This window comes from Cricetulus griseus (assembly GCF_003668045.3).
Source record: "Cricetulus griseus strain 17A/GY chromosome 1 unlocalized genomic scaffold, alternate assembly CriGri-PICRH-1.0 chr1_0, whole genome shotgun sequence".
NCBI classification, from domain to species: Eukaryota; Metazoa; Chordata; class Mammalia; order Rodentia; family Cricetidae; genus Cricetulus; species Cricetulus griseus.
Window position 1 is genome coordinate 133,602,541 of NW_023276806.1, and position 19,950 is coordinate 133,622,490.

General features: G+C 40.5%; 1 pseudogene; it reads right to left on the bottom strand.

The window, feature by feature from the left end:
- Positions 1–1,023: 1,023 nt before the first annotated feature.
- Positions 1,024–19,950, bottom strand: part of LOC118239521 — a 167,176-nt pseudogene continuing 148,249 nt past the window's right edge.

A 19,950-nucleotide genomic window follows, 5' to 3' on the forward strand; every position in this document is an offset into this window, starting at 1 on the left:
AGAAGCTTTAAAATAGCGAGTGAGTAGAAGAGGCAGCTCCTGGACCCAGATCTTCTGACTATTGGCTCCCTTCTTGTGTCAAGAGGCTTGGACAATGTTCAACAGACTCTAATGAATCATAACAGCAAGAGTTGCATTTTAGACGAGTATGCACTAAGAAAGAAGGCTGAAATGAAGAACTTGTTTACAGCTATATAGAAAATGAACAAGAGGTAATGAATAAATATCATGGTATCCACTTATGTGGAAATGATCATGCCTTTAAAAGTGTACAATTTATCATTCATAAAACTGTACATTCTGATCCCTCATGTTCTCCTCCCCTCTCCCCTCTCCACTCCCCTGTCACCACCCACCCATTCACCCTCCCCCGATGGTCCCAGTTTACTCAGGAATCTTGTCTATTTCCCCTGCCCAAGCCATTATGAAGTTAGCAAGAAACCTGGCCCTAGGGAAATCCCCAGGAATCCACAACGATGACCCCAGCTAATCATCTAAGCAATACTGGAGAGGGTACCCTAACTGCTAAGCACTGAACTCCTGAAGTCCAGTCAAAAAGAGGGAGGAGCAATAATATGAGCAAAGGGACCACATTATTGATATAAACCACACATAGCACTCCCCACCCCTGCTAGAATTTAAATACCTTTATTTTCTGCTTAACATAAATATGTAAAGGGGGATGGTATGAAGGTGAAATTGTGTTAAATTGTACTAAAACAAACACTTGAAATTCTAGCTAGAGTTAAGACCCATGAGATACTGAATAAAGGGTCAATTGATGTTTGAAGGAAATAACTACAAGAAGTCGAACTGAGCCCTAAGTAAGTTGAGTATCATTATTAGCTTCAAAACTGTATTTAAAAAAAAGTTTTCCAGAAACGAGCATCTGAAGCCATTAGGTACACTTCACACACCGGTGGGTGAGTCTGGAGAGACTTCTCTTTGTGCCTAGTGTGACATAGAGAGCAACTTCTATTGTCAAGTGGTAGCCAAAGCTCAGAGCTGGACTTAGCAGTGAAGTCAAGTGGAGAGCTTTGGAGACAAGGGTGCAGTCCAAGGTAAGTCTCCTCATTTCCCCTCCACACTGGGTACTCAACTTGTCTGTTTGAATTTGCCTTGCATTCCACTTCTTTCCGTAGTCTGTCTAGCTCTTCTTTCTCCAGCTCCTCTTCCCCTTGCCTGACTTCCTCCAAGTGCAGCATTTTCCGAGCTTGCATTTCAACCATTCTCTTTTCCTATTCCTGTCACTCCTTGGCTCTCTTCTGGGTGGTCAGCTGGAAGGGCTTGAACTGGAGAGTCAGAAAGGTTCTCAGCAACTGTTTCTTTACTCTTTCTTGAGACACAGGGCTCCTGGAAGATGGCAGTGCATGTACGGGTGAGGCTAACAGCCTCTTCCTCCAGCGACAGCTTCCACATGTGTGTATTCTGGGTACCTCTTTTATTAGTCCCCAGGGAGAAAGGCTCTCCTTGAGTCACACCATCCCCATTTTCTCTGGCAGGTTAATAGTGTTAAAATGGAGCAGAAAGTGCCTTGAACTTGGGTACCTCCCTTTCCCTATTCTTTTAATTTTCTTCTTCTCTATATGACCTTCTTTGTCTTCTGTGAGAATCAAATGAGAAAGGACACTGGGATGGGGGGTGGTTAAAGGCACACCATAGTCTGGCACAGTTTAAGCTCTTCTCACTTCTGTCCCATCCTCTTCCTCATGTCTCATTATTCTCAATGCAAAACCTCGTGACTTGGGGATCCAAGACCTTAGAAAGGCATTTTCATTCTCTGATTTTGTCTTTGAACCTCAATCTCCAGATTCCTTCCTCAATTCCAAAATCAAAATCAACAGCTAAAGAGGTGGTTTCATGGCTAGTTTCTTGGGCAAGATGGACCAATTTCAAGAATTCTGGGATCACGTTCCCATGCTTTGAATGTGTATGGCTGCAGTATCTCGAACTCCTCAGAATCCTATTCTGCTATATTTCTACAGGTCGAAGTCTGGGGGTCTCAGGAGATCTTAGTCATAGATATAGAAGGTAACAAGATAATCTCTTTCTTCTTATTCCTTAGATGATAGTAAACTTGAACAACTCATTTAATTACTTTCTCTTGGGGCCTAGGACCCAAGCCTTTATGGAAGGCTTCAACCTGCTATACAAGAGGCATGTATATTGAATCTGCTTCTTCAGCTGTTCTTTTCTTTGCTTTGGACAGGTGGAAAGGTGTGGTAGAATATTATCTTAAGGTGTATGACATTTGTTTATGCTGTGTTTGTTTAACTCTGTGAAGCTGGGGTTCTTTGCCTGTCTAAAGCACCTGATGACTTAATAGAGGACTGAATAGCCAATAGCAATGCAGGAGCAAGGATAGGTGGGGCTGGCAGGCAGAGAGTATAAATAGAAAGAGAGAACAAAGAGAGGGGGACATCAGATGCCAGCCACCCAGCTACCTAGCAATCCACAAAGAAAGAGTAAGATTTACAAAAATAGGAGAACAGAAAAAGGCCAGAGGCAAAAGGTAGACAGGAGAATTTAAGATAAGAAAAGCTGGCTAGAAACAAGCCAAGCTAAGGCCAGGCATTCATAACTAAGAATAAGGTGGGTGGTGGACTTCCAAAGAACAAAGAGCAAATGAGTAAAGAGTAAAAATCAACTATATTCTTCCTAGTTCTGAGGATGCTGTCTGATTTACTCATCTCTGAGGAAGTGAAACGCAACTGGTTTGGTGACCTGGCTCACTGATTTCTTAACAGGTTGCCCTCCCTATGCAAGAGTGGACTTCCTGAACTCTTCACCCCCCCCCACCATCTCCACTACCTCTTACTGCATCTTCACTCATTTCCCCAACTCTTGCTCCTCAGATCTTTTTAGAACCTCGCTCTATGTCTAAAACCCACATATGAGTGAGTACATACCACGTTTGTCTTTTTGTGACTGGGTTACCTGGCTCAGAATGGTTTCTTCTAGTTCCATCCATTTTCCTGCAAATTTCAAGATTCCATTGTTCCCCCCACACACTGAGTAGTACTCCATTGTGTAAATGTAGCACATTTTCTCTATCCGTTCTCCAGTTGAGGGGCATCTAGGTTGCTTCCAGGTTCTGGCTATTACAGATAATGCAGCTATGAACATATTTGAACAGATGACCTTGTTGTATGAATGTGCTTCTTTTGGGTATATGCCTAAGAGTGGAATTGCTGGATCTTGTGGTAGACTCATTCCCATTTTCCTGAGGAATCGCCATACTGATTTCCAAAGTGGCTGTACAAGTTGGCACTCCCACCAGCAGTGGAGAAGTGTTCCCCTTTCTCCACATCCTCTCCAGCATAAACTGTCATTGGTGCTTTTAATTTTAGCTATTCTGGCAAGAGTAAGATGGTATCTCAGAGTTGTTTTGATTTGCATTTCCCTGATGACTAAGAATGCTGAGCATTTTCTTATGTGTCTTTCAGCCATTTTATATTCCTCTATTGAGAATTCTCTATTTAGTTCTGTGCCCCACTTTTTAACTGGATTATTTGGTGTTTTGGAAACTAGCTTTTTAAGTTCTTTGTATATTTTGGAGATCAGCCCTCTGTTGGATGTGGGGTTGGTGAATATATTTTGCTATTCTGTGGGCTGCCATTTTGTCTTGTTGACTGTGTCATTTGCCTTAAAGAAGCTTCTCAGTTTCAGGAGATCCCATTTATTAATTGTCCATCTCAGTGCCTGTGCTATTGAATCCACACTGCCGGAGAAGCTAGGAAACAAGGAGGACCCTAAGAGAGACATACATGGTCCCCCAAAGAAGGGGAAAGTGACAAGATTTCCTGAGCAAATTGGGAGCATGGGGGGAGGGGAGAGGGAGCTAGGATAAAGATAAGGGAAAAAGAGGAGGGGTGAGGAGGACATGAGGGAGCAGGAAGGTTGAGTCAGGGGAAGAATAGAGGAGAGCAAGATAAAAGATACCATAATAGAGGGAGCCATTATAGGTTTAAAGAGAAATCAGGCACAAGGGAAATGTCCAGAGATCTACAAGGATGACACCAACTAACAATTTAAGCAACAGAGGAGAGGCTACCTTAAATGTCCTCCCCTGATAATGAGATTGATGTGTAACTTATATGTCACCCTAGATTCTTCATCCAGCAGCTGATGGAAGTAGAGGTAGACACTCATAGCTAAACACTGAACTGAATAGGAATACAGTTGCAAAGAAGGACTAGTGATGAGCAAAGGGGTCCAGACCAGGCTGGTGAAACCCACTGAAACTGACCTGAACAAGGGAGAGCTCTTGGTCCCCAGACTGATGACTGGGAAACCAGCATGGGACTGATCCAGACCCCATGAACGTGGGTGTCAGTGAGGCGGCCTTGGAAATCTATGGGGCCTCTCTTAGTAGATCAGTACTTATCCCTAGCATAGGAATGGACTTTGGGAGCCCATTCCACATAGAGGGATACTCCCTTAGCCTAGACACATGGGGGGAGGGCCTAGGCCCTATCCCAAACGCTATGACAGACACTCTCAAGATCCCCCATGGAAGGCCTCACCCTCCCTAGGGAGCAAAAAGGGTATGGGATAGGTAGGGTGTTAGTGGGGGGCAGGAGATGAGGGGAGGCAGAGGGAGCTGGAATTGACATGTAAAACAATCTTGTTTCTAATTTAAATTAAAAAATGAAAAAAAAATGACATTAAGTGACTTGCCCTTCTTCCATCCCATGTCTGGCTTAATGCTTTCAAGTGGCTTCACATTAAATGAAGCTAAAATATCAAAAAAAAAAAAAAAAAGACCTTTGCAGGTGCCACACCAGGCACAGCAGTATGGCTGTCCTTACTGAGCACAGTAAGTCTGTCCTTAGTCATCACAACAGGTCTGCCTTTGGCTTTCTCTTTCATTCTTTCTGGAAGCACCTTGAACAGTGATTTCTGCTTCTTCTGGTTACTTTTTTTTTGAGAAACTTTTTTTTGGTTGGTAGAATTTCACTGGTGATCACAGAGGTGGCCCATCTCTGCTTTCATTTCAACATGGATTTTTTTCTTTCTGCTTCAAATCCTCCTGAGTAGACATTCTAATGGATCTCTGAGGCTGGACTAAGTAAGTATTTCCTGATCTCACCTGCTCAGCATCCAGGGAAGAGGAGTCATTGATTGGGTGCAACAGGATGTTTCCAAATACCCTTTCTTTTCTATCTCTTTATATTGTGTTGTTATCTGGTTTCAAAACTGTGTCACAACCTTGCTGAAGTTTAACTTTTCTCTAGGAAGTTTCACCCTGAAAAAGCTCTCCTATCAGTCTCTCCAAGAAACTTATTCTCTAGTTGGCCTTCTCTTCAAACCACAATTATTTATTTTCAGTTTCTTCCTGGGTATCCAAAGATGAAAAATTGATGAAGTGTGTGAGGGCACCATAGGACTAAGTGGTTGTTACTTGTAACATTGCTCTCACATAGTTGGGAAGATCAGACTTTTCGCAGTAACTGTTACACTATTCTCAATAGATCACTCTCTACACTTAATCCATCTCTCCATTCCTCCTCCTACAGCCTTGACTCAGAACTATGAACACCTTTTCAATTCTCTTTTGAATTCTTGCAGTCCAGCAGAGTTCTTATTAAAAACTGGCCTTGCTTCATCCCTGCTCTTCATCTCAAATCTTGATGCAGAGTAAGCAATCTACAAATGTTCAACAAGGAATAATGGATTTATCTACTTATCTATTTATAGCAATAAATCTATAGGACAAGCTAAGCATATGCCCTTCCTTCTTGCATGATCAGATGGTGTTTTTTGTTCTTTTCCAGTGGCTCCAGGTAGTTTGAAGGTAGTCATCCATCAGATTTAAAATGCCTGTCTCTTAACTTCTCAGTGTTAACCATAAGCTACAATACTTCTCTGCATTCTTGTTTTGTGGTCAATGACTCAACCTTACCACCTTTTAATTGACTTAAGAAACAGAACATTAATTGTTGCTTCCACAATTCAAGCCTGTTGTTTTCAATGAGATAGTTAACCAAATTTGGATAGGTTATGCTGTATGAGCAAATACTAGATTTCATAGGAATCCTCTACAGTAAGAAATGTATGACATAAGAAAGCCCATGAATAATTTCAGTATGCCTGAGCTCAAATTTTAAGTGTATGAGAACTATTTTTAAAATAAGCCTGATTTAAATAATTTAATATAATTTGCTTACTGCCACAATCTTGACAATATTTTTAAAAGGAAGATATGTAATTGAAATCTGGATACAACAAAACCTCATTTATATTTGATCTCTTTCCCTACAAGAACTTCAAGCAAAAAAAGGCTTACAGTTAGAAAACTTCACATTTACCAAGTCTCATATGTACACAGCAATGATGCCACATGGAAATATGACTAAAACTGGTGATAGGAAACAGGCAGGCACTTCATGGATGTACATTATTCCACCAAGCATCCATTCCTGAATGATTCAGATATGACAACATTTTACAGTACTTGAGTGGAACATCATTTAAAAGAGTAAGAAAGAAACTCCAAGCATAATATTAGTACTCTTGCATACATCACTAAACCAAAAGCCTATCATTTAAATTGGTAATCATTTGTGGTGAAAAAAAACAGGTCTACACATAAATCTAAGTTCCATAAAAAGGCCTCAAAACAAAGTGTTTTATTTCATTTTAAAACAAAATATTTCTAGTTATTAAAGCAAAGGATTCATGGTAATGAAATCAGCCCTACACGTTCTCCACTCTGTTACTACTGGGAGTAGTTTAAAAGACTTATTCCTTGTGTTCCTGTTTTCTTAGAAAATGGAACCATGGAAATCTTTACTCCACTCCACTCCCTCATCTCAGCAAAGCAGTGAAAGGGTAGGTGGAAAATGATGAGACAAATCTTAAAGTCTGATAGCTCAGATAAAATGCATGATCACAAAGGACATTCATTTGCCCTGCAGCTACAGCCATGAATATGAATAATTGTTCTCACAATTTAGTCATCCAACATGGCCAATATCCGCTGAATACCAAGCAGTTAACAACCCATAACAGCCTACATTCAACACATGAAAATACATTTACTAGTAAACTACTCTAATACTGAACAACCCTCAACACAAAACCTTATCAGAGGTAAGTGAACATGTAAACCTCTGAAGACTTAATTTATATATCCATTCCCTGAAAAGCATTCACCTTAGCATATGTAAGCCTTACCATCAAAATTAATTATGAGGGATAACTAACAGCTCGGATTAGGCTTAAGGCCCATTCCTCAAAAGAGAATCTATATCTGGTAATGTAAAGCCACCCAGAAGCCCATGTCAGGGGAGGTCACTAGGAAAGAAATTGATGTTTAATTAAATTCACTTAGCATGAAGCCACCATCTAAATATACATTATACATACTTATGTACATAGACAACTACCACTTTTTGCCTGAAACCAAGACAAGCCTTTTTCTAATGATCTGTGGCAAATACAGAGACTCATGGCTGTACAAAGTGTAGGGGATGCTGTAGCCACGCCTGCTTAGGGGCTGGCTACAGGTGTGCCTGACCACAACTACAAGGGCATGGCCAGGGTGATGTAGGAAAAGTTTAAGAGTGAGGGACGCTCACATGACAGCTTTCGCTTTCATCTTTGGCTTGCTATACTTACTGCTGCCCTGCCCGCTGGCTAGGTCGCTCTGTAAGTAAAGCTTTTCCCTATTAAATTCCCTTGTATTTTTACTTGGCTCCATATTGGTAATTTCCCACATTAACAAAGTGTTGAGAATAAGGAATTGTTGTGTTATTAGCCCTAAACAAGACATTTATACCACTCCCACGAAGGACCAGGGAACATTGTAGAAATATAAAAACCAGAAGATAGGGAGAAGGGCTAAAAATGTCCTCTTCTAGGAAGTACACAGCCACTGCAATAATGAATTCACAGGAGCTGTAAATGCCTACACCAGGTCTTCACAAGAATGGGCACATCAACAGCCAGGCATGGCCAAGAGGGGCTCAGGAAATCTAAACCTCAGTGCTGAATGTTTCCTACTGATAAATTCTGGGGAAATGGAGTCACTGACTTCATTTATACACCCAGTGGTGACCTCATCAGGCTCCAGAAGATAGTCTCAAGCCAATGTTCACACAGCTGGCCCTGCTTAAACTAAATAGGCCACAAAACCAAACCAAAGGAACGGGAGGGAAATGGAAGAGAGAGGGAATAGCCTGAATGTATTATATGTATGCATGAAATTGTCAAAGAACTAACAAGTTAATAAGTTAAACCAAGAACAGAAGCATTAAGACATGTAAAGGATATTGGCAGCTGTGTATTAAAAGGTGTTCCATTCTTGCTTCAAAAGAAAGAGGCAGAAAGAGGTCCACTAAGCAAATGTTTGATCAAGTTCACCAGTTCATCTTTCCTTCTTTTGCTTTATTTGAATTAGAAACAAAATTGTTTTACATGACAATCCCAGTTCCTTCTCCCTCCCATCTTCCCCTACCATCCCCTCCAACTAAAACTACCTATCACATATCCTTTCTGCTCCTCCTGGATGGTGAGGCCTTCTATAGGGTGTCTCGTCTTTCCTTCTAAGAGGTATAGTTTAAACAGAGCCAGTAAAGTGTCTAAGAAGGCAAAGGTACTTGCCAGTGCACCTCTCTATCCGAGTTCAATCCAGGGACCCAGATAGTGAGAGGAGAGAACCGACTCTCACAGACTTCTTTATGACCTCTCTGCACTTGCCATGACACTGTAGATGCTGCTCTTTTTTCCACTCCCTCCAGAAATATAAATAAAAATACATTTTTAAGTTTTAATAGCTTAAACAAAAAATTATAGCCATTGTAACAGCATTAAATTCCAGCACAACATTTCTCCACAATGCCCAGTGAGAGAAAGATGGGGGAGTGGGCATTGGCACACCTCAAAAACTCCATTTTACAGATACTCCTTATATGTGTTCAATACTTTCACCTAACTCCATACATCTTAATATGAGGCCTTTTAGAGATTATTGAGGCATTATAAGATTTTAATATAGCAAAGTGCTACACTCAGCTTTCAGTTGATGCAACTGAAAATCCAGTCAACTGAGAATCAAAGCATCAAACCCTGCTCTAACCCTCTGTCAGCAGTAAGCTTTAATATATTGCTTTCTGGCTTACTCCTTTTGCAACAAGATTTCAGCTCCTTTTTAAATCTCACCCTTTCTTTTTTTTTTATTCTCCCATATGTGAGGCTTCTTTTATGAATAAAATCAATCACATAATCTCTACAAACCCTACTTTCACTTCTCCATCAGCTGATGCTTTCTAACATTTTTCTTGTAGGTGGAGATTGTGGAGTACTCCCCACCAATAGGCAACTATACTGTGGCAGAGCCCTCAACTGGTTAAATGAACAATCTAGAGACATTTTCCAATGGTGAGATTTATTAGATGGTGAAATTATGTCTCCAAGTGATGGTGAAAGCCTATTACCTGAGGCTATTTTAGAAAACTTCTCCACAGAGCACCTTGAGTAGAGGGAAGCCCTACATTAGGAGTGCAGGGAAGATGCGTCTAAACTACAGCCGTTGTCATCTCATCGTTGCTGAAAACTTACTGACCTCATTTCCCCCAAATTTATATCCTCTTACTTGAATAGTTGGAGACAAGAATTCAAGGCATCCCAATGAAAATGTTAAAGAAAACCCCAATTCCACATACCACTAGAGTTCAGAAAAAAATGTAACTTGTTTGCCTTCACAAACACACTGCAACAGTGGTGATTAGCTGCTGTGCTTGTTGGCTCCACCCTGTAGCATGTATGATGTTCTTAGTAGCACACGATAGGACATAAAATTACAATGTCTATCCCTATATCATTATTTATTTGTTCTATTAGGATAAAAACTGCTATGACATCAGGAAACTGGGTCTTCTACTTCACTAGTTTTGCCTTAAAGTTTATTATGTTTCTTATCACTGAGTATGTGCACGAGAAAATATGTATAAAATCAATAATAACTTGATAGTAGAAAATGAATATGTGCCCTTTGAATTTTGAGTTTGGTTTCCCTGAAAAATAGTATGGTTTCTGATAACATTTAATGTAGCTACTTCTTGTAGGAAGTAGAATACTCTCTACGGTTATTTATGCTGTATCTCATTCCTGAGTCTGTAAACAGATTCCGAGCTCCTCGAGAAACCATATGCTATAGCTCTTTTTGCCCACAAAGTGTCTTAGCCTTGCATAGTGCCATATGGTATATTAAACATTCTCACATCCATGATCACATCTGATGTATATGGCCATGAGGCTGGCAGACACACTTATCCCCTTGCAGAGATGAAGGAATGGGCAAAAGAAACAGAAGCAACTTTTACAAGGTCAAAGGAGTATGGGTAAGCCAGAATTTAAAACTTCTAGCTCTTTTTATCCCAAGTGTGATAATAAAAACAATGATTCCAATATCCAGTATTCCATACTATAAAACAGAATGCCTTCAAATAATCCCTACTAATTTTGACTCAGGTTTGTGGAAAAATATATTTACAGGTTGTGGGGGTTACATTATACTGGGTAGAAATAAATTTGACTAATTCTTTGCTAATATGACTGAGAATGAAAATGCTTACTGATAGATGATGAAGCCATTAAGGTTGGGCAAGTGAAGATGTCAGAGGACACAGTCTTCATGTCCTTAGGAAACTGCTCAGTTCCAGCCTACTGACAGCATTGGGGAAAATGTGGCAGCAGGGCTGCCACAGACTTCTATACTCCATAAAGAGCCAGAGGTACAGAATCATATCTGAAATCTCTATTTTTAGGCATTCTCAGTTAGTCCTATTTTTGAAAATCCTACATGCCAACTATGGTCTATGGATGGAATGTTGGACTCAGAGCTAATCTATTAGATTCTTGGGCCCAAAAGCACCATTTAATCATAGGCCATGTAAACTCTGACTTGGATCAAGAAAGAAAAGAAATAAAGGAGAAGGAAGAGTTCATCCAAAGACAAAACGACCATAAGCAACTTCTTTTTCCTCTGTTGCTTCTTCATTCCAATGGAGGAGGTACCCAGACTATGATGGTCTTCAAAAAGTACTATTATATCAAATAACATGCAGGTATGTTAAAGTCCTTAACTTGGAATATAATATACTTCTGTAAACTAATCAAGTGCTTCATGGGAGAATCCAGAGGCTAATAAAGAGCATGTATTTACTTCTGCAAGGGCAAGAGCAGGTCCTTCCCCACTTCATTCTTCAGAAGGGGTGTGTAAAAACTACAGAAGGAAGGGAAAGGGTCCTCTTACAAAACAGATGTCTCCACACAGAAGTAGCAAGCACAGCATCTGGGGTTGGGGTGTGGGGTGGGAAACATGGAGGAAAACAATAAAGAACAAGATATAAAAATACCAAAGGAGTCAGCTGGCTCTTTTCAGCTGTTGGGAACAAAACCTACCAAGTACAAAAGGGTATTCAGAAGCCTGTGGTAAAGTTTGAAGCCTTAAATAGCTCATGGTTCAGACAAGCTGGGAAATGGAGGTAAAGGAAGTAAGCTAGGAACAAAATGGAGGCATTTAGTTTTTCTCTTGACGTAAGCCTTCGAGAACTACCTCAAATTTAGACTTTCTCACCAAGCTCATTGTTTCTGTGAGGGTATGGTCTTTCAGATGCCCAAGTCACCCAATGTAGTATGAGCTGCCTTCCTACTTGGCCCTGACCAACGTTACAGTGTGTGTATGTTCTGTGCCTACTATGTGATTACAAAGGAAGTACAGGACTTGCCTGTGAATACTTGGATTCAAGACTGACCTGAACCACCTGCTCTGGTAGATGGTCCCTCTGAGCCTCACCCAGATCATTTCATAAAATAAAATGACAGCACTTGCCACAACTACCTCAGAGGGCTCTTTCCCCAATAAACATGGCAATTGATATCAAAGTGTGTTACAGATTATAATCCTAGTCCTATATTCGGCACCTAGGAAAATAAAAGCCATCCTGTGCTTCAGTAAACACTTCAACACTTACTGTTACTCCAAAACTGATCATGTAGCCATGGAAATGATGGGTGAAGCCCCTGAACACATGGAGTCTATGTTGGGATTTAAGTTGGCACTTGTTGATTTAATGATGGTGTAGTAAAAAGGAGGGCTCTGGGCTAAGAGTTTATGATAATTTATTGATTATCATTAATTCCCATAGGGAAAAGAATGCAATGGTATATTATCTTAATTAAACTTAGGGCAGAGTCTGGAATCACATAGTTCAAGTATTATATAATGTGTGAATGTCACTGGAAGCTTGTAATTATTAAACACAAGCCATGCTCACCCGCTATCAGAAAAACTTAAGGAAAATGCAGTTGCTTTCTCAAAATTTGACTTGAAGTAAAACCACATATTAATCTTTTTTCACATATTCATCTTTTAAAAAGCTATTATTTTGTGCGAAATCTTATGGTGGTGAACATTGTGAGAAGGACCAAAGCCAGCAAGCTCCCCATCTCTCCATTCCTTCAACAGACTCATCATAAAGGAAAGTAAGGACCATATGATCATATAAGCCAAAGAGCTATTAAATAGGAATGCTAAACAAAGGATTGTCATAAGGGTTGGGGAGGATAAACAAACGTAAGAGGTCAAAAGGTCAAAAGTACATTCACAGAATTCTAGCATATGGAGCCAACTTGTATTCTCTTGTATTCTCTTCTTGTCTTCACTCAAGTTCATAAAATTATTTCAATCCCATTTTCTATCTATAAAATAAAACAATCATCTTCTAGCCCTCTCAAACCCTTTTGAGGAAACTCAGGATAGAAGACATTTACCCTAGTAGATGATATTCCACCATTGTGGTAGCCACATGTAGAACAGCGTCACTGTCCCTGACACCAAGGAGTAAACACTGACTTTGTAATTGAAGTAGGAAGTGATCAAATTAAACCTAAAATGGGTAAGATTATAATGGGCAGAAGAGATAAAGGGGGCATTTCAACTCAGAGGAAAAGTCGTGGGAAAACATGGACCTAGGACTATGCAAGCAGTGTGAAGGACTTGTGATCTCATTTTGGCTCACTGTACAATAATAAAAAGTAAAAAGAAATTTGGTCAAATGGACCTGAGTTAGAACACTGAGGGTGTTCATGGCCAGATGAGTGTTAACACTCATACTGCAGGTATTGAGAAGATAATCAGCAAAGGACACCAGTTTAAATGTACAAAATATATCATATATTTTTTATCACTTGAGTATCAGACACCATCAATGAAACTGAGTCAATGAGTAATAGATCCCACACAAGCTCATTTAGGATTGCTATTTTATGTAATCATAAGTAAGCAATGTTCTTTGCAGATTTTCTGTTTCAAAAATTAGTGTTAGGTCCCTTTCAGCAGGACCGTAGTGAATGGCTCTCTTGGTATTAAAGGCACTATATTTCTCATAACTTATCTTTCATAAAACTACCTTCAAACCTAAAGAAGCTACATGGAAAGGTTTTCCATCAACTAAATACAAAGTTTATATTTTTCATGTAGTCTTCTATGAACTATTGGTGAATCATTATTTGGCACCATCTACATACAAAAGAAAACAAAGCAAAAATGTTATCTAAATCTGACAGCCTCATGAGGTGACTCATGCCTGTAATTCCACCATTTGGGAATCTGAGGCAAGAGGATTGCTATGGGTTTCAGCTATCTTCTACAAACCATGATCCTGTCAAAAAGCAAGAAACAACAAATTTCTCTCCCTTTCTTTTCCTTCCCCCCTCAGTGTGTGTGTGTGTGTGTGTGTGTGTGTGTGTGTGTGTGTGTGTGTGTGTGTGTGTGTGTGTGTGTATGCTACCAGAATATGTGTTTTGTTTTTGTTTTTTTCTGTCTTTGCACTATCATGAACACATTTTAGTAGGATGGAGAGTATCCTAAGAAGATAGGAGATTAATATAGGACAAATTAAGTGAAAGAAGAAAGAAAAAATAAATTTCAAAAACCTCAAAGGTAATTAGTAACAAAGGTAAATTAGATAAGAGAAAGAAAAACACTTCATGCCTGGTCCCTACTTCCTCTCTGAGATTCCTTTCTTTACATTTCTTCTTTTCCAGACAAATTTCTTTATGGCAAAGGCAAGCAATGCATGCTAAGTCATCTTCCCTGATTTTACTGTAGGAAGCATAAAATGGTTTCTAGTAGTTATGAAATTCTCTGGAGTAGACAAACCCATCTCATACAATCTAAAACAGTATGATGCTCTTGTTTGTATTATCACAATAAGGAAATGGAGCTCCAAGTGCTGACAGGTGGCACTCACAAATGATGGCTGTGGGACCCATCACCAGGACCCCTGATTAGGGAATTCCTCTGTCCTTTTCCCATTTGGCATCATCACACAATGGCAGCATTATGTGTGCACATATGAGGCATGATGAGGCACATTTGAGATCACTGCTCCCCCCACCCCAGTAGTTATCATTTTGAACAGAGAAACAAGGAAAACAATGTGGGGGCACAAGGCAGCTTTATTCCTTTTATATTTCCTGCTTCATAGTTCCACACCTCCTGTACCGAGAATTGTACAGAAATAATCGAGTTCACAAAACCCTTGACACCATCTGCTGACACCACACTGTATACCCTCAAATGTGGATGATAATACAATTAAGTTTTAATGTACTTGGGGATATTATCCAATTTGTGAACTGTCTGGGGAACATATGTCTTCCACCTCTGTTCACCTTTGCTGTTCTCTTGACTATGGATTAATTCTTCTTGTCTTCAGGTACGAAGAATAATATTGACCATCATATTCTCCTCTGTTCAGTTCAGAAACCTGATCATAGTTATTCCATATCTAAACAGGTCCAACTGGTTTATATTTTTTTGAAATATGGGAGACAAAATGGCTCTCCTCTCCCAGTTACTCAGACCTTTTTTTTTTTAATTCCTGTGAATATCATGTCTTTACTCAACCACAAGAACCAATAAAATGTAAACCTATACACACAACCAACTAACAGAGGATGGCTAAATCTAGAAATATCATCACAGTTATGACAAATGCAGGTCAATATTTAAGAGAAGACATAGGCAAGACTTGTTTCTCCCTGATGAAGAAAAAAAACCATTTTTTCAAAAGTTGGGACTTATCTCCCCTTCTGTCAGGACACCACATTAACTGGGTTCATTCTCAGCACCAACATGGATAAATAAAAGGATCTGGTCCAAGACTGTAGACAGGACACACATTGCACTCTACAAGTTGGCTTTCATGTGGTATCCTGGCTTCTACAATTTTCCTACAAGGTCTTCCTCCTCTTGGGAGACCTTGAAGAACCACTTTGTGCTTGGCATCTTTTAGAGTGATATCCAAAAAGGTTAGTTCTGGCTGCTTTGCTATCCCCTCAAAATCTCCTCTGGTTGCCCATTTGCAACTCTTCTGTCCCCAACAAGCTACAGTTCACTCTCCATCAGCTAGATGTCCTGCTTTGACTACAAGTGTCCACCTTTCCCATCCTAACTGAGCCTGATCTTTGCATTCAGCTCTCACGGTGCCTAGATCTCATCTGTGTCCTCCTCTTTCTCTGATACTAGTACTGATATGAAGAAATATATATAGAAAGAACATGCTTCTTTGTTTTCCTTGTTTTATACGGTTTGCTATTCCAGTGCCTATGAAAGCTAAGAATGCAAAAATACGGTTCATGAATTGGCAAGGTATGGAAACATAATTATGAATACCTTATTCAACATGTATAATGTAATGCTCTTATTAATTATGGGTAACTTTGGACCCTGCCCTCCTGCATTCCAAGCCATGGTTTTGACATTCATTAACTTTGGGCTACTACAAAAATAACAAATGCCTCAACTCATTCAACTATGAAATGAAGAAAGGCTTGGAAGGTTGACTACATAAATGAATGTGAGGTTCTTTTTTGGGGGGGGGTTTCGAGACAGGGTTTCTCTGTGTAGCTTTGGACCCTATCCTGGCACTTGCTCTGGAGATCTGCCTGCCTCTGCCTCCCGAGTGCTGGGATTAAAGGTGTGTGCCACCAACGCCTGGCATGAATGTGAGGTTCTTAGACAAGGGCTTTACATCAACAGGTGTTCAGCTAAAATATCTGAGTGGGCTACCACATCCCAAAACTATCACAGTGAATATCAAATAGGAAACAGTGTGATTTTGAGGTACATCATTAAGTCACCCAACAAGATTTCCCACCTCCTCTCACTTCCAGGCATAACTGAATTCCAACACAACCACCCCACTACCTTCAGCCCCGCCTATACCTGATTCTTTGAATTTAATTGTCCCCGCATAAGCTCAAGGGATGTGGCACTATTAGTAGGTGTGTGTAGCCTTGTTGGAGGAAGTGTGTCACTGTGGAGGCAGGCTTTGATGTCTCCTTTGCTCAAGCTACACCTCAGTCAGTTCACTTCCTGCTGCCTGCTGATCAAGATGTAGGACTCTCAGCTCCTTCTCCAGCACCATGTCTGCCTATGTACCACCATGTCCCACCATGATGAAAATGAACTAACCCTTTGAACTGTAAGCCATCCCAAATAAATGTTTTCTTTTATAAGAGTTTCCCTGGTCATGATGTCTCTTCACAGCCATAGAAACCCTATCTGAGACACCATGTATCAGCATCTATTCAGTAGGAGGCTTGGAACATCAAACCTGTTTCAGAGCTAACTACCTCTGGGAAAGTTTTCTATTAAATGCAGACAATGTTACGTCCTACCTAATCGGATTAGCGCTGTTATTAAATTAGTTAAGACAGACAAGGCACTTAGACTGATGTGTGACATACAGAGAAATTTAAATGTTAACTAATTGCTATTAGAAATGTCTCTCACACAGCAGTCAGGAGATGTCAAGATGAAACCAACTTGTCTCTTAACAATTAGAGCCAGGAGGCATCCACAATTCTCATAAAGGGGGTATTTTTTTCATTAGCTCTGACCCCAGTCGGGGTTCTTTCCACTGAAAGTAAATTCAAATCTTAACTGCAGCCTGGAGGAGCACACACCACATGGAAGGGAACACAGAGTGCTCAGGCCAGAAGGAAACAATCACAGTCACATCCTCCCACAAACAAAAATCAGGCGAAGCAAGGATAACGAGGGCTGTAACAACTCCCTTTCTGCAAAGCTTTTAAAGGATGCAGTTTTTCTGAAAAATTTCAGTGAGAGAGTGCACTTAAAAAGATCAAGTGGAAAAGGGGACTCAGGGGGAAAGTCAGCACCCCATGTGTGGAGGCAGTAAGCCAGGGCACCCTGTAAAGAGGCAAGAATTGTGTGGGCAGAAAAGAGGCTTAGAAGACCCATATAAAGATAATCTCGGAGTGGGTGGAGTTATGGGTCTGTCCATATACTTGGTGAGTAGGTTTTAGAAATGATGAGCCACGTTCCACTCTCTGCCATTTGTAGTGCCATATAAACAGGCATATAAAGTATATATCTTATTCCAAACTATGGGTTCATTTACTTTTTCACAAAAGCTTCTCTGGCCCTGACCTTCACCAGTAGAGAGGTTCAACTTACCTGGGAGCCTCGGGGATCATAAGGACAAAGGAACTCATGGCAGCACTGGGTTGGCCTGGACAGCTAACTAGCTGTGTGACCCTAAGGAGTTACTTGGTCTCTATGTGCCTCTTGTCTGCAGGGTGAAGTGAATGCTGGACTCTACCCCATAAGTGTGATTGCTAAACTAAAACAAGGATGCACTTGGGATGGTTTGTGACACACAGGGAAAAAACATTATGCTCATTCCGATGTCTCAAAATACCAAGTTAAAAATGTTTTCATTGATGTTTATAGATTCTGGAGCAAGCTGCACGCTGTTAAATATTACAGTCAAGACTCTGGTGAAAGACATTTGGGGCAGAAGACACCTCTGAATGTGTTCTCCCTTGAAGCAAGAATTTGAGGCCAACCTTGAGAACATAGCCAGACCCTGTCTCAAAAATAAAAACAAAAGAACGCATTCTGCCTTGATCCCTGTGGCTCAGTCCCCATGACTAGACCTAACAAGACTGGTTTTCTGGACTGAATTTTTACTTTCTGATCCATTTTGCAAGGAATGATCTGCTTGAAAATCTGCCTCACTCTTTTGCTCTCTCTGCTCCCTGAACTGAGTGAAAACCCAGGAACAAACCCATTTTAAAAACTGAATAATGGTGGCACACACCTTTAATCCCAGCACTCAAGAGGCAGAGGCAGGTATATCTCTGTGAGTTCAAGGCCAGCCTGGTCTAGTGAGTTCCAGGATAGGCTCCAAAACAATACAGGGAAACCCTGTCTCAAAAAACTACACACAAAAATAATAATGACAATAATAATAATCAGCAAATGAGTCTCAAACAGGAAATGGAGGGCCCAAACCTAAAACTGCTTGCTAAACCAGAACTTACTGATTAACAAAACTAAATTAGCAGTTTCGATGTTTTCACAGTAGTTTACAAATAAAAGCATCAAAAATGCTTTTTAAAAGCAAACTTCATAGGCTGGAGAGGTACTTCAGTGGTTAAGAGCAATGGCTGCCCATCAAGAGGTCCCTGTTCAATTCCCAGCAACCTCATGGCAGATCACAACTGACTGTAACTCCAGCTCCAGGGGATCCAACATCTTCACGCAGACATACGTGCAGGCAAAACACCAATGCACACCAAAAAAGTGAATTGTGCCTACCATTATATCACAAATCTTTAAGTAATTCAACAAAGTATTGCCAACATAACCTTCTTTGGAATTTGGAATTTCCTATGTGCCTAGGTGTACTGAGAAGATCCTGTGGTCGCTACACTAGGCTGCCTACATATAGAATAAGTATCTGCTTCCCTATCAACCACTGATTTTCCCATTACCAAATGAGGGTTCCAAAGGCCCACAATGAGAAGGATAAATCACTCCATTTCCTTTACTCTATTAAAGTAGATATTTTATGTTCCACTGCCACAAAATCCAAGACGAACACCAGAAATAGCCTGTGAGAGCTGAAGACTCTCATTTGAAAGTGGCACCACAATTTATCCTATTTCTTCCTGTACTGTGAGTATTGCATTATTCAGTAGAAGCACTGGGGAGGCGGCGGGTAGGGGAGACAGCTATTACACAGTTTTGCTGAGTGTTAGATTCCTGATGCACACTGGTGACTCAGAGGGACATCTTCCAGAGACCAGGTCACTTTGTGGCATTCCCACCCATGTGACCCCTGTGTGTTTGCATAAAGACAAGTTTGCTCCACTACATTGCTGTCGTGTTTGCTCAGTGAGCAGGTAATTTGCCACTCTCATTACTCTAGGTGCCATGTACCTTGAATAAAATCAATCTCCTTCCTCCCTCATACATCACAGCTTCCTCCAGTGATGCTGACTCTGAGATGAAGCTTGGAGATAAAGATCTGGGTCTGTGTTAGTAGGACACATTGTATAAAGGGGCTAATGAATGTCATACTTCACTGGGAACCCTATCCTGGGGCAGAGGAAATGTCTGTGCACTGAGCAAATAGGCTGTTTCATAGAAAGCTTTCCCTATATCAGAGGGAGGTGATCTAAATGGCAGCACAAACAACTAGCCCTAGGCAGTGCAGCACATAGCTTTTCAGAAATATTAATCTACCATCTCTTCAGGCAACAAAATCATTTTCTCCACCTCTTGACAGGCTGAATTTGACTTCGAAAGACAGCACCAGCCTACAGAAGCAGACAGCCTCTGTGTTTGCATTGGTGCCACTTGCTGGCCTGTCACCAGTGTGTCCACCTCAATATCATAGCATAAACACCAGTGGAGGGGTGTGTTTAAACATGTCTTATTTTGTAACGATTTTCAAACCCAGATAAAAGTAGTTTGCTGGAATTTGTCGTGTCATCTTTGGCACTGACTGCTTTCTGAAGTAAAAAAAAAAAGGGGGGGTGCTAGTTTAATTGTCAGCAAATACTTAGTGAGAACCTACTCCATACTGTGCTAGGAGCTGTGAATCATGTAGGCAACAGAAG